This window comes from Tenrec ecaudatus, chromosome 3 (assembly GCF_050624435.1).
Source record: "Tenrec ecaudatus isolate mTenEca1 chromosome 3, mTenEca1.hap1, whole genome shotgun sequence".
Classification (NCBI taxonomy): Eukaryota; Metazoa; Chordata; class Mammalia; order Afrosoricida; family Tenrecidae; genus Tenrec; species Tenrec ecaudatus.
The window spans coordinates 210,950,206-210,965,567 of NC_134532.1; the positions used below are offsets into that span (position 1 = coordinate 210,950,206).

General features: G+C 44.2%; 1 pseudogene; it reads left to right on the forward strand.

The window, feature by feature from the left end:
- LOC142442514 (delayed-rectifier potassium channel regulatory subunit KCNS3-like) overlaps nt 1-15,362 on the forward strand; it is a 118,195-nt pseudogene that overhangs the window by 102,157 nt on the left and 676 nt on the right.

Genomic DNA, 15,362 nt, shown 5'->3' on the forward strand with positions numbered 1-15,362 from the left:
GATGAGTGGCGTCACATTGTGCATTCCACAATCAACTACATGAAACAACATGCATATGAGTTTGTTATGGAAAATTGATGTACTCGGGAAAGTTTCACTCAATTTATAATATTTTTCATTTAAAAGCACAAGCAGAACCTTTGAAGTCACATATGCCTAGATTCAAATTCTAACTCTCAAGAGATAGTGCACATAGATATAACAAAGTACTTAATTTTTCATTTTCTAGATACTAGAAAATGCCCTATATCTCTGCATATAGCGGCCATATTTACTTCAAGGTTCTTTTTATAGCTCTCACTCTATCGTGGAGGACATGCAGTGAGAACATGCTTAAAAACAAGGAGGCTTTGTTTTGTCTCACAAACTTTGAACATGTTATCAGGACCTACTGGCCTCTAGAAAAAAAATCTGATGTTTGGTAAAATAGAACTTAATGAAAAAGAAACAGATTGACACCATGCCTACAACAGGCTCAAACCTAACCATGTGAGGATGGCACGGGGCCTGACAGTGTTTCCATCTGTTCCACAGAAGACAGCTGAATCAGAACCGACTCAACAGCATTTAACTAACTTAATGTGACTTCTTTTGTGGATTGGGTTTGTGAGATATGTCTCCTGGTATATTTTGTTGTTTTGAAGTGGAAGTTCATCTTTGCAGTCATCAATAATAACTCCCCTTGAGGCTTTGGTTTGGAAGCCATCCTTATTGAAGGTAGTCATAGTTTCCTCCATCCTGGACTCTCACAGCTCGTCAGCTGAGCACAATGACACCCCAGCCCTGCTTCTGCACTGAGCAGGTAAGTGATTCCACTCCCTGCTTACAGTGGATTACTTCTAGTCATAACCCCGGGTTATCAATTCTAGGTGGTGCAAGAAATTTGAGGTCCACTGTCTATTCTCATAAAGAGTTACAGTCTTAGGGTCAATTGTTCTGGGAGGATACAGGAAGGGGGTGTGAGAAAACCAACCTAGGAACAAGGAACTACAAGTGAACTAAAATCAATGGAGTAAAGTGTATAGGATGCATAGTGGGGCTTAATCAAAGGCAATGTAGCAGCAAGAAATTATTAAACCTGAATGAAAGCTGAATATGATGGTAGGACAAGAGGAAAGTAAAAGGAAAGAGAGAAAAGAACCAGGAAGCAAAGGACATTTATAGAGGTCTAAATACAGGCACATACATATGAGATATATAGATATAGATATAGATATAGATATAGATATAGATGATATAGATATATATACATATATATAAAATGAGAGGGGAATTGAACTATGTACTCATATCTATATGTTAAGAATTAAGGTTGCAAATGGACGCTGGGCCTCAATTCAAGCACTCCCTCAACACAAGAACACTTGGTTCTAATAATCCGGCATGCTATGATGCTCACCTTCACAACATGATTGTTGAAGACAAAATGGGTGCATAAGCAAATGTGGTGAAGAAAGCTGATGGTGCCTTGCTATCAAAAGATATAGCATCTGGTGTCTTAAAGGCCTGAACATAAACAAGCAGCCATCTAGCTAAGACACAACAAAGCCCACATTAAAGAAGCATACCACCCTGTGTGATCATGAGGTATTGATGGGATCAAGTATGAGGCATCTAAGACCCAGAACAAAATCATACCCAATGTGAATGGCAGAATGGGGGGTGGGGCATGGAGTGGAGACCCAATGCCCATCTGCAGACATCCCCACACAGAGGGATCATAGGCAAGAGATGAGCCAGTCAGGCTGCAGTATGGCACCAATGGAACACACAACTTTCTTCTAGTTCTTTGGTGCTTCCTTCCCCACACTATCATGACCTAAATTCTACCTTACAAATTGGATTAGACCAGAATATGCACACTGCTACAGATAAAAGCCCACAACATGAGACTCCAGGATAGATAAACACCTCAGGGCTAACAATGAGAATAGAGATACCGGGAGGATAAGGGGAAAGGGAGGGGAAAAAGGAGGAATCTATCACAAGGATCGATTTATAGCCCCCTTCCAGGGGGACAAACAACAGAAAAGTGGGTGAGGGGAAATGGAGGACAATGTGAGATATGAAAATAATAATTTATCAAGTGTTTATGAAGGCAGGTGGGTGGAGGAGGGAGGGGGAAGAAATGGAGAGCTGATATTAGGAGCTCAAGTGGGAAGAGAATGTTTTGAAAATGATGATGGCAGCATATTTGAAAATGTGCTTGGATTATGATAAGAGATTTAGGCGCCCCCAATAAAAGTATTTTTTAAAAAAGAGTTGCAGTCTCAAAAATCCACAGGGGCAGTTCTACTCTGTCCTATAGGGTCCTTATGAGTCATAATTTTCTCAATGGCAATAAATTTGGGTTTGAGTTTATTAACCTAAAGATTGATGGTTCGAACTCACCCAGTGATGATGTAAAAGAAAGACCTAGTAAAATGGTTCAGTAAAGACAATAGTCAAGAGACCCCTAGGTACCAATTCTCCTCTGTAGCACATGTGGTCACCATGAACTGGATTTGGCTTGACAGTCACAGGAAATGGCTAGTAATGTGGAGCATCTTTTCTTGTGTTTATTTGCCATCCTATATACCCTTTATGGTGACGCATCTGTTACGAGCTTTTGCACATCTATTGTCTTTAAGCTGGCCCCTGATTCAAGGCAATTCTATATAGAACAAGTGCCCAGCCCTGAGTCATCCCAATGATCACTTGCAGATTAATTCAATCCATAGATTTTCATTTTCGGGCATCTTTTCCTAGTCTGACTTGTTCTGGAAGCTCTAGTGATGCCTGAGCAGCATCATAGTAATACACACACTTTCACGAACAGGTGGGTGGAAGTTGTGCATGGGGTACATTGGCCACAAATCAAACCTAGGTTTCCCTGATGGGAAGTTCGAATTCTAGCACTGAGTCACACGTGCCGCATTCTATCTGCCTACCAATCCCACTGCTGTTGAGTCTAATAGGGCTTTGCGACCCTATAGAACAGAGTAGTACTGCTTCCGAGGACTGCAAAGCTATGAACCCTTACAGAAGCAGGCCCCATACCTTTCTCCCTCAGAGCAGAGAGTGGGTGCAAATCAATGACCATTTAGTTAGTAGCTCAGCAGGTAATCTAAAGGACCACCTCATTACAGGTACCTGGATTTCATTGGCTTATCTTTGTCAGATTTCAACAGCGTCCCCAGACCCTTTGCCCAACCCTTAACAGTCTAGCTCTGGGTCCCTCCTGTGGTTTCCCCGATTCAATTCATGCACCAACAACTGGACAAACAGCAGGATGGATGGACTGCCATCTGCTCAGCCTGGAAAACTATGAATTTGCATCAAATTTGGTAAAAAGAAAATCCATCCTCAAATGCTAAAACCTGTCATGTAAGTGAAGTTGTTACTGAACAGAGCCTTTTGACCTGGATCCCAGAAGCAGTTTTACTTCTTGGGAAGAAGAGTAGGCCGAGTGTGTTCTTTGCCCCAAGGATGCATGCGTTATAAAATGAGGGGGTGGCATTGGAGGCCCTTCAGATGAACGTCATCCCGGAAATGCCCATCTCCTCGTGAAACAACCAAAGGTAATAGAGCATTTCATATTCTATTACGGTTTCCATGAAATTTCAAAGCTGCCCTGTTTAGTTAAAAGAGTTGAGGCTTTATTTTTTCCCCTCAAATGACTAAATCCTGGGTGTTAACTTTCCTGTGGTCATTTTAATATGACTATGTGAGATCTCTGCTTCCAGGCTAGAAGTAAGTGTGCTGTCCCAGAAGAGGTGCCAGGAGAATGAGGGAGCTGCAGAAACGAGAGACTTGTGACTCAGCACAGAGACGGCAGCCCGCTCTTCATTCGTTGGGGTCTTATGATCTTGTGCTCAACCAACAAGCTGCTGGGGCTCACCAAGGGCACACACACAAACTGCTTAAGGACAGAGCTGAACCCCATTCTTCCTACTTGCCAATTAAGCCCTGCAAGCAGTTCCTAACCAGACTTGGTCTTCCGAGTAATTTATGAATTGCATCAATGAAAGGTTCTTGGAGAGCTGCCAACCCCAAAACCAGTTCCTATTGAGTTGATCCCAAGCCGTAGTGACTCCTTTTATGTCAGAGTAGCACTGTGTGACCCATGCATTTCTCTTTATTGTGACTTCTGATTGTGTATTGGGTGAAGACTTACGCAGCAGATCATCAGTTTTCCACTCATGGATTCATACACATCTTATTTCACTAATTTATTGCAATCCCTTCAATATAATATCCCTTCCCCCACGTACTCTCTGGGTTCCCTGTTTCCATTCCTACTTCTTTCCTAAACTTCCTGAGCTTTGTCCTTGGGTTAATGCTGCCCTTTTGATGTTAAATCAATGATTATCCCACCTCCTCCCTTGTGTTGTTGATCTGAGAGATCGGTCTATAGTTTTGGCTGAAATTTAAGCCATGGGGGTGAGTTCGCTTCCAATTCTGAAGAGTAACTAGGAGTCATGGGCTCCAAAGTTCCACCTGTCGCTATCCAACCAGTTAAGCCTGGGCTCTTTATTGATTTTGTGTTTTGTACACATTTCTCTCCCACTCTAGCTAATACCTTCAAATGTGATTCTTTTCAGAGCACTTGGTAATGACAGCAGGGAACCATCTAATTCTTTTGTTTTCTAGGTCATAGAGACTGATATCCACACCGGCCATTCGACCACTGGTGTAATTGTTTCCACGTGTCTCAGATGCTCATCATTCTTCTGTACTGTGGGCAGGGAGGGAGCAATAGTTGCATACCTTCCAACCCTAAAACCATGTTGTCTCCTGACAATATGCCCAAAGTATGTAAGAACAACTCTCAAAAGCCTCTTAGACCTGGCCTTCGCTTGACATCTTCTAATTTCTTATCATCTCAACTGTCATTACTTAATTGAAACATGTTTTATTTGTAGTTTGTTGGGGTCTCTGGAGCAGGGGGAGGTTGGTAGTGGTGTCCCTGTTCAATGCTGTTGAGTCCATCCTAACTCACAGCAGCCCTGTGTACAACAGAACCTTCAGTGACTGCTTACAAGCTTTTGATACCCTCGCCACTAGTCACCAGAGAAGGATGGAGACCATGTCTGGGTGGACTTGATGTCTAGGGGTTTTGACGGCTGGTTTTTCAGAAGCTAACCTTTAGCCCATGCCCCTGGAATGCCTCAACATAGAAATGAACTGCCAATCTTTTGGGTAGCAGGCAGTGCTTTAGCCATGAAGATTTGTACCACCAGCCAACTACAGTAAGAATCAGGAGGGGAAAAAATGGGCCAAACAAAGGGAAGAAGAAGAAAAATGCAGAGAAAACATATAAATTGTGGTGATATATCCTTTTTAAAAATTAATATTCATCTAGTCCCAAGGAATTGGAGGTTAAAGATGTCCCAGATGTCCAGCTCTTCCAAGATGTTCTATAGCCCGTTCCATTCCTGACCCCATCCCCACTCATCCTGAAATATTTTCACTCGCTTCCCTGAGTTCTGTGATTCATTGAAATGTACCCCAGAAGCTCATAAGCTTTTAAGGAATGTCTCAGGAGGTGCTGGTAAGTCCCAACTCTGAAGGTTAAATGAAGGTAAGCAAATGCAGGGTCCAGGGCCAGAACCCAAAAATGTCCAGAAGTCACAGCAGGTCTGCTTGCTTCTGCCAAAGCTCAGTCAGGAAACAAAAGGAGGGTTTTGATGAAGGTGTGGTTTGGGGCTTTGAGCAGAACATATCCCACTGAAACAAACAACCATGCCTTGAGTCACACCATCTCATCAAGGAGTGTCTAAAGATGACCCAAAGAAACAAAGGGCATGACTTGGGTCACACCTTGTACTAAAGTCAGGTCTTAATGCCGCCCTAATCCTCTCCATTAATCTAGAAGAGGAAGCCTACCAAAATAGGACTTTAGCAACTGGAAAAGAGTCCAGAATTAAAATACATACATAAGTCCTTATGGGTCAAAGACCCATATTAATGGACTTCAACTCAGGAAGCAACTTAGCGTGAGTTTCCATTGACTTCTACCCTGGTGAGCTGGGCACGCAAACTCAGTGAGGGAAACAATGTGCGCCGTCACGGGGCTGCGGAGAAGAGCAATGCAGCGAGGCCACCTTTATGGCTGACCTGGAATCGTAAAAATAATTAGCACATTGCCACACGGTGCTGCCAGAAGGTGATTCAGACCCTGTGACTGCTCAGCCTGAGCCACAGCGGTACAAGAGGCCAGGCAGCCTGCTACTGCGTCACTCTCCAAGGCAGGTGTCGATGAGCAAATATTACTCTAACTTGTTCTTCACCGTACAAAAAAAAATCTCTTGCTGCCCTGGCTACAGCTGCATCTGGCACTCAGAGAACAACCTTGGGGACAGAAGGAAAGTTTCATCAGTCTGAGTAAGTAGATGTGAAGGTCCAATCAGATTTCAAGCCAAAGGACAACAGGTGGCCTGCCTGGATTCAGGAAGCTTGATTTTGCAGCTTCCCGCAGACAGACACTTTTCTGGCAAGTTCAGTGTGTAATACTCAGTTTGTTCAAGTCAGGAGCTACAGAGCGTCACAGAATTGTTGGTGCTGCTACGTGTCATCGAGTCAATTCTGACCACAGCGACCCTGTGCGCAATGAAACACACACTGCCCAGTCCTGAGCCTTCCTCCTAGCGCTCCCATGCTTGAGACCATTGTTGGCGCCATGGTGCGACTCCACCTCCTAAGGGCCTTCCTCCTTATCCCTTCCCCCGTACTTAACCAAGCTTGATGTCCTTCCCCGTGGACGGTCTCTCCTGACAACACATGCAAAGTATGTAAGAAGAAGTCTCCCCATCCCTGCTCGCAAGCCTGGCCTTTCTCGTAACTTCTAACTTCCTACCAAGACTCTCCTTTCTCACTTAAAACACATTTTACTTGTGTCTGTTGTCATGATGACGTGCTGTGGAGGATGGCACCGGACCGGGCAGGGTTTCATTGTGCTGTGCACAGGAGCCTGTGCATAGTGGGAGCTATGGGCCTGTCCCGACTCCATGCCCCTAACAATGTTCCTGCAACATCCCCACGGTTGTTTTTATTATGTTTGAGCCATTTCTGCAGTCACTGCATCAATTCAACTCATTGAGGGTCTTCCTCTTCTTCTCTGTTTACGCATGGGTTATTTGGGGGCATGGGGGTAGTACAGCTTCAGTGGTAGAATTCTCATCTTCCATGCCAGAAGCTGGGGTTTGATTCCTGGCCAGGGTACCCTCAAACACAGTCACCACCTCTGTCAGCAAAAACATGGAGGTTGCTTTGATGGTGAATGTGGTAGTTACGTAATCTGGGGTCAACTTGAGAGGATTATAAGTGAATGGGGTGGAGTCTGGCCTATTAACCAAGATATAACCAATGAGGTCTCTATGTGGGCATGGTGTTCTCCGTAGAATTCTGGGAACTTTGGCATTTTCCTCCTTAGAGATGGGAGAGACTCTCTCTCTCTGCTCACTCCCTTGGAGATGCTCTACTGACAAGGCTGACTCCCTGTGAGACATTCTTGAGGAGCAGTCACATGGCCCTACCCTGATGCAGCCAGAACCATGGACCTGGAGAAGCCACGTGGGGTCCCCTGCCAGCTCTGAGATGCTTACAAGGCCACTGGATCTACAAGACTTCCCACTTAGTGCTCTTCCTGCATTTGGCGTCATTGCATGTGTTTCGTGAGTCTGAAGAGGACTTTATAGATTGGTATTGGATATATAGGCTAGTATCAGACTTATGGACTTGATCTGGACTGGGCTGGGATGTTTTCTCAATATTCAACTGCTCTTGTATATAAACCTCTTTTTTATATGCATATGAGTCTCCATGAATTTGCTTCTCTGGTCTACCCCGACTGACGCAGTGAACAAGGGTTAGCAGAGCTTCCAGATGATGATGGATGAGGTATAAAAGTCTGATGATCAATCAACTTCCAAAATCATCCTGTGTGTCACAGAGATCAAACACCCCACTGACTGGGGTGATGGCCCAGGAGCCAGCAACGTGCTGCTCTGTTGTGTAAGGAATCAGCTAACAGCAGTGTGCTTATGTTGTGTTTGCAGCTAATGGAGGCTCTACCAGCTATTGTACTAAAATTTTCATTTTCTTTCTTTTTTAAAAAAAGATCATTTTATTGGGGACTCTTACAGCTCTTATAACAATCCATACACCAGTTATATCAAGCACATTTGTACATAGATTGCCATCATCATTTTCTTAAACATTTACTTTCTATTAGATCCCTAGGTATCAGCTCTTCTTTTTTCCTCCCTTACTCCCTCTCCCATCGTGAACCCTTGATCAATTATATATTATAAATTATTTTCATATCTTACACTGACTGCTGTCTTCCTTCACCCACATTTATGTTGTTTGTCCCCCTGGGGAGAGGGGTACCTATGCAGCAATCATTGTGATCGGTTCCCTCTTCCCCCCCCCCTTTCATTCAGCTATTTTTAAATTAAAAATTGGGAGCATTAAACTCTATGAAATAAGTTCCCCCAAGTAGTTCAATAAATTATAGCACAATCAGAGATTAGAATGCTACAGCCCCAATCCCTACCCTTTCAAAACAAAATTGAGTGACAGACAATTCGATCAAAAAAAGTATAAGTGTACAAATCTTCCTGTGCAATAGAATCCTATCTGTTTAAAATACAGATGGCTTCTGCTCACCTGTACAGGGGAAAGACTAGAAGAAAAGATACTGAAAGTTAGAACAATTATTCTCTCTAGGTAAAGGGTAGTAGATGATTTTTATTGTTTTCTTCTGTAATTTTAAATATGAAAGACCATCTGATATTTTATAGCAAAAAAAATATTTTAAATGTTTTGCAATTTCATGTATTTAATAAAGTGGTTTTTTAAAAATACTTTGAGCAAACACTTAAAAAGATTATTTGGCTGTGAATCACAAGAACTCATTCCAACTCTGCTTCAAAGTCCTTCCTCACTCCTCGTCTCTGAGCTTCATTTTCTCTGTTTATAAAGTGCCGGCATTACTGTTCATACCTTTAAGGAGGTGCTTTCCTCATCAACAAGTAAAAGAGAAAGAGAAGATGAGGATGCAATTGAAGGGAGTATAAAATAGGATGGGAGAAATCCAAAAGAAAGAGATACAGTGAAGAGGGAGATAGTGATGAAGACATGATTTCAGAAGGATTTATCTGTTTTTAGATTAATCAACATTGCAAATCACTGTCTGCCCTTTAACTCCAGGTGTTTGCATTCCAATATTTCACGTGGACTTCTCCAGCCACCCTTTGAAATCCTGTTAAGCTCTTTCACAACATCACATCTTCCACTCACTTTAGCTTCTCTGTGTTCAGACAAATGTGAGGGTCTCTTCTGACCTCCATTATGGTTTTCTCTTTCCTGTCTTTCTAATTGACCTCCTGCTTTCTCCACACATGGTATGCTGGATGCCATGCTACCATTCTTCTGGTCTTTCACCATCACTGCTCAGTGAGACTAACTTACTCTTGGGATGGTCTCTAAACTTTGGCTGGTTATAATCTAGGTTATATTTTGGATATCATGGGCTTGTTTTAAATTTCTTCAACTTGAACTTGCATAAGAGCAACTGCCTTCTGGCCTTATTTTTTTAATCATTTCATTGGGGGCTCATACAAGTCTTATCACAATCCATACATACATCACTTGTGCAAAGCACATTTGTACATTCATTGCCCTCATCATTCTCAAAATATTTGCTCTCCACTTAAGCCCCTGGCATCAGCTCCTCATTTTCCCCTCCCTCCTCATTCCCACCTCCTTCATGAACCATTGATAATTTATAAATTATTATTTTGTCATATCTTGCACTGTCTGATGTCTCCCTTCATCCACTTTTCTGTCGTCCATCCCCCAGGGAAGAGGTTATATGTAGATCCTTGTAATCAGTTCCCCCTTTCCAACCCACTCTCCCTCCACCTTCCTGATATCGCCACTCTCGTCACTGGTCCTGAAGGGATCATCCACCCTGGATTCCCTGTTTCCAGTTCTTCTCTGCACCAGTATACATCCGCTGGCCTAGCCAGAATTGTAAGGTAGAATTGGGATCATGGTAGTGGTGGCGGGGGGAGCACTTAGGAACTAGAGGAAAGTTGTATGTTTCATCGTTGCTACCCTGAACCCTGACTGGCTCGTCTCCTCCCTACTTCCCTTCTGTAAGGCGATATCCAATTGCCTACAGATGGGTTTGTGGCCTCCACTCCGCATTCCCCCTCATTCACAATGATATGACTTTTTGTTCTGATGATGCCTGATGCCTTATCCCTTTGATACCTCGTGATCTCACAGGCTAGTGTGCTTCCTCCATATGGGCTTTGTTGCTTCTGAACTAGATGGCCACTTGTTTACCTTCAAGCTTTTAAGACCCCACACACTATATCTTTTAATAGTCAAGCTCCATCAGTTTTCTTCACTGCATTTGCTCATGCACCTGCTTTATCTTCAGCGATCGTGTTGGGAAGGTGAGCATCATAGAATGCCAGTTTAATAGAACAAAGTATTCTTGCATTGAGGGAGTACTTGAGTGGAGGCCCAGTGTCCATCTGCTACCTTAATACTAAATCTGTACATATATGCATATAGATCTATTTCCACATCCTCATATTCAAATATATTTACATATGTATATGCCTGTATTTATATCTCTATAAAGGCCCTTTACCTTCTAGCTCTTTCTTCTATTTCCTTTTACTTTCCTCTTGTCCCACTATCATGCTCAGTCTTCATTTGGGTTTCAGTAATTCCTCTTGGTTACATTACCCTTGGTCATGCCCTACCAGGCCTCCCACACCCTCCTCACCACCGATTTGGATCACTTGTTGTTCCCTTTTCCCTGGGTTTGTTAACACCACTACCTTTCCCCCACCTCCCCCTCTCCCACGTCCCCCCAGAACGGTTGGTCCCATTGTTTTCTCCTCTTCTGGCCTTATTTTAACTGATGATATTGAGTTTCTCCATCATCTCATTCCACAGATGTAGTCTATCTGATTCCTGTATATTCCATCTGGCCTAAGTCTAGATGTAGAATCACTGCTTACATTGCTGGGGGAGAACGATATTTCTGATGCCCTTGAAGAAATTCGATGACATGGATTCACACAGAGGCTGGGACAATGGATTCAAGCGTACCTAATATTGTGAGGATAGCACCAGACTGGGCACTAGGCTGGTTTAAAATGCGGGGCCCTGGGGGACTTTGTTTATCAGCTTTAATTATTAAACCCTTAAATGTTTCTCTAAATGGTTTCACTACACAAGTCTACCAAGAGAGAAATAAATATGCTAAGACAAGAATGACCGTCAGACCAATGCCATGCAAACAAATTGAAATGTGGACCTAGTGCCGCAGGGTAAAGCTGGCTGCCCCTTCAAATAAAGCTATCCTGTGTGTTACCCCTGCAATCCACCTCTAACCTTTGGTTTATGTGGAAAATAAGTCAGTTAGGGATGGTACTGATTAACTCTCTTCCACCAAAACACTCGCAGAGGCTTTTTTTTCCAGAGCCCCGGGAACTGGTGGCTTGTAAACAAAATTTCCCTCCTGCCTGATGGCCAGCAGGGCATCAGTCATCCCAGAAGCAGAACATGGGAAATCGTTTTCACTCTGATAATGAAATCAGAGGTCTCTATTTTCTGACGCTTTTGGTGTGCCTCGGCACATCCAAGTAATATAATCACAAACTAACCACAACAATAGCAACAAATCAAACCCACTGCTGCCCAAGGTATCATCTTGAGAGACGCAGGCAGCCACGTCTTCCTCCCCAGGAGCAGGCATTGGGTTCTAACTGTCAACCTCTATGTCAGCAGCCAAGCACTAAACCATGGTGCCACCATGGCTCCTATGTGGGAAAAAATCATTGAGTTGATCCAATTAAACCTTGTGTAGAGTTTATCCTTGTGGTCATAGATAACCTCATCTTTTTCCTGCAGGGCAGCCGGTGGGTTTCCAACTGCCCACCTGTGGTTATCCCAACACAGGACTCCTTCATGGAAAAGCAGGCCTATCAAACGTGTTGCAGATCTCTGATGAGAAGTCACAGTGCAGCTGGACCGCTGCACTATTCTCTTTATTGTGCAGTGGATACGGGCTCCACGCGACCCCATCTGAATAAGGGGAACGGCTCCATGGCGTACATCTTGGGTGCGATCTTCACAAAAGTAGCTCAACAGACCTTTCTGCTTTATTTTATTTTTTCAGACCTTTCTTCTATGGAGAAGATGAGTGTGTTTGAAACGACAACCTACAGACACAGAGAAAAGATTGACGTTGCCAAGGAGTTTGTCTGGCTTGGTTCCACAATCAATGCTCTTGGAAGCAGCAGTCAAGAAATTAAAAAAAAAAAAAGTGTTGCACTGGGTAAGTCTGCTGCCCAAGACCCCTTTAGAGAATCAAAAGGCAAGGATGTTACTTTGAGGACTAAGGTGCTCCTGACCCAGGTCACGGTGTGTGCCATGGTCCCGTGTGCATGTGAAAGTTGGACACTGAGTAAGGAAGACCAATGAAGAGCAGTTGCATTTGAATTGTGACGCTGAAGAAGACATTGAAAGGACCATGGTCTGTGAAAAGGACAAACTGATATGTGTTGGGAGAGGCAACAGCCAGAGAGCTCCTTAGAGACAAGGATGGTGAAACTTCCTCTCACATACTTTGGACGTGTTGTCAGGAGAGACCAGTCAACTGGAGAAGGACACCATCCTTGGTGAACTAGAGGCCAGTGAGAAAGAGGAAGGCCTTCAATGAGATGGACTGACACAATAATGGGCTCAAACAGAGAAACAATTGTGAGGATGGTGAAGAACCATGCAGCGTTTGTTGTGTTGTGCATAGGGTCGCTGTGGGCTGGAATTAACTCGGTGGCACCTAACAACAATAGGTTAGCAACTGAGAGCAAATCACTGGGCCTATCAGAATGACTCCCATGCCCTGCATGTCCATTCCTCTAGAACTGACAGCTGTATATAATCTTGGAGTAGGCAGGGAAGGCTTATTTTCTGAATTTACAATAAGCATGCAATTTTTGTGTATTCTATTCAGGAAAATAACTCCAAACTCACTGCCATCATGTCTATTATAATTCACAGAGACCCTATAGGTCAGAGTAGAAGAGCTTCCTCTGGGTTTCTGAGACTGTAAATCTTTTTGGGAGCAGAAAACCTCATCTTTCTTACAAAAAGCTGCTAATAATTATGAACTGTATACATGACAGTTAACAGCCCAATCCATAACCAATACACCACCTGGGAGTGTAAACGTTGGACACTGATTGAGGAAGACCAAGGAAGAGTCGATGAATTTAAATTATGGCGCTAGTAAAGAATATCAAAAGTCCCGTGGATGACCAGAAGAACAAACAAATCTGTCTTGGCAGAAGTGCAGCCAGAATGCCCCTGAAAGGCAAGGATGGTAAGATTTCATCTCAGATACTTTGGACATGTTATCAGGTAGACCAGTCCCTAAGAGAAGGACATCATGCTGGAGAAAACAGATGGCTTCGAAAAAATCTGAGAGCCCTTGAGGAAAATGGATTGAAGCCTAAGGATGATTGTGAAGATCGTGCAGAACCAGATGGTATTTTCTTCTGATGTGTGATGTGTCCCTATGAACGGGAACCAATTCAGCAGCACCTAACAACAATAAAGTTCAGGGAGGCTTCAGAACCACCAGTCTCTTCAAAGGAGGAGGAAAAAGAGGCTTTTCTAGTCCCGTAAAGATTTACAGTATCAGAAGACCACAGGGGCAGTTCTACCCTGTCCTAGAGAGTTGCTATAAATCAGAATCAGCTTGATGGCAGTAAGTTGAGGTTGAATCTCCTGCCGATAAAAAGTTCAAAGTGGAGACCCATTCTGGGCCAACCACGCAGCGCAGTCCAGCAGCGGAGTCAAGCCCAGGTAGGCAGACATGCCCAGACTCCTACCAAGTGAAAGTGAGTTCCCTCCAATAGTTTTGGTCTGGACAACCAGAGAACAGATTCTTCTCCTCGTTGGGGGCATTTAATCTCTATGTGCACTGGTACAGCTAGGACTAGACACACAGGGAATCCAGGACAGATAAACCCTTCAGGACCAATAGTGAAAGTGGCCATACCGGGAGGGTGGATGGCAGCTAGGATGAAAGGGGGGAACCAATTACAAGGATCTACATATAACCTCCTCCCTGGTGGATGGACAACAGAAAATTGGGTAAAGAGAGACGTCAGGCAGTGTAAGATATGACAAAATAATAATTTATAACTTATCGAGGGTTCATGGGTGAGTGGAAGGGGAAAGGGGGGGGGGGTAAAATGAGGAGCTGATACCAAGGGCTCAAGTAGAAAGCAAATGTTTTGAGAATGATGATGGAATCAAATGTGCAAATGTGCTGGAGACAATGGATGGATGGATGGATTGTGAGTAGCATTGTACAAGCCCCCAATAAAATGATTAATAAATAGATAGATAAATTCTCAGGAGGGAAGATGGGTGATGCTTCTTGGATGAGGATGGAAACCCCAGGCGGGCAGGAAGAGGTCAGCGTGTATGACCTCGGCCACCACAAATGGGCAGAGTGATCGTCTTCATTTTCCTTCCAAGTCGCTCCCCCACCGCTTGTACCCTCCACGAGGCTTTTCCATCGCCCTGGACAAGAGGAGCAGCTTATCAACTGGAATGTGGAGGGCGTTAAGCAATCAGCTGATCTCCTGCAGTGTCCTCACCCCAGACTCAGGAAGTTGCTGGCCTGCCATTCTGGAGTTGTGTGGTGGTTACAGCATGGCTGATAAAGAATGTGGTTTCGATAGGAATCCCTCTTTGTTCTGAGATGTGTTGAATGTCTACTGTGCTGCGTGTCATGGAGGAGCTGTGCGCGTTCTCCGTCTGCCAGGAGATCGAGCTGTTCTATTTCCTTGACCCCTGCTGAAGTCATTGCTATCAGGAGCACAAGGAGGCCCACCACGGGACCAGAGAAGCAACGATGTGAGCACGGAGACCTCCTCTGAACTGAAGAGCTGTCTCTCTTTGAAAAAGAGCTGGAGAAATTAGACAAGCTGCGATTTGGGTAGCCCCGGGAGAACAACAGGATTAGATGGGGAAATCCCGCATATTGTCTGTCTGCCAAGTTTATTGCCATCTTGTCCTTGAGTGTGGTGCTGGCTTCCCTCGTGGCCATGTGTGTCCACAGCATGTCTGAGGTCCAGAATGAGGACGGAGCAGTGGGTGACCCTGCGCTGGATGGTGTGGAGAGCGCATGCATCACTTGAGTTACTGGGGAGCTGGCCATCTGGAAAACCTCTCTGAACATAATTGACTTTGTCCCCCTTCTTCCCTTCCATGCCACATTGGGCAGCCTGTGGGGCACTGCACCTTGGGGGAGTCAAACGACCCTTTCACAGGGG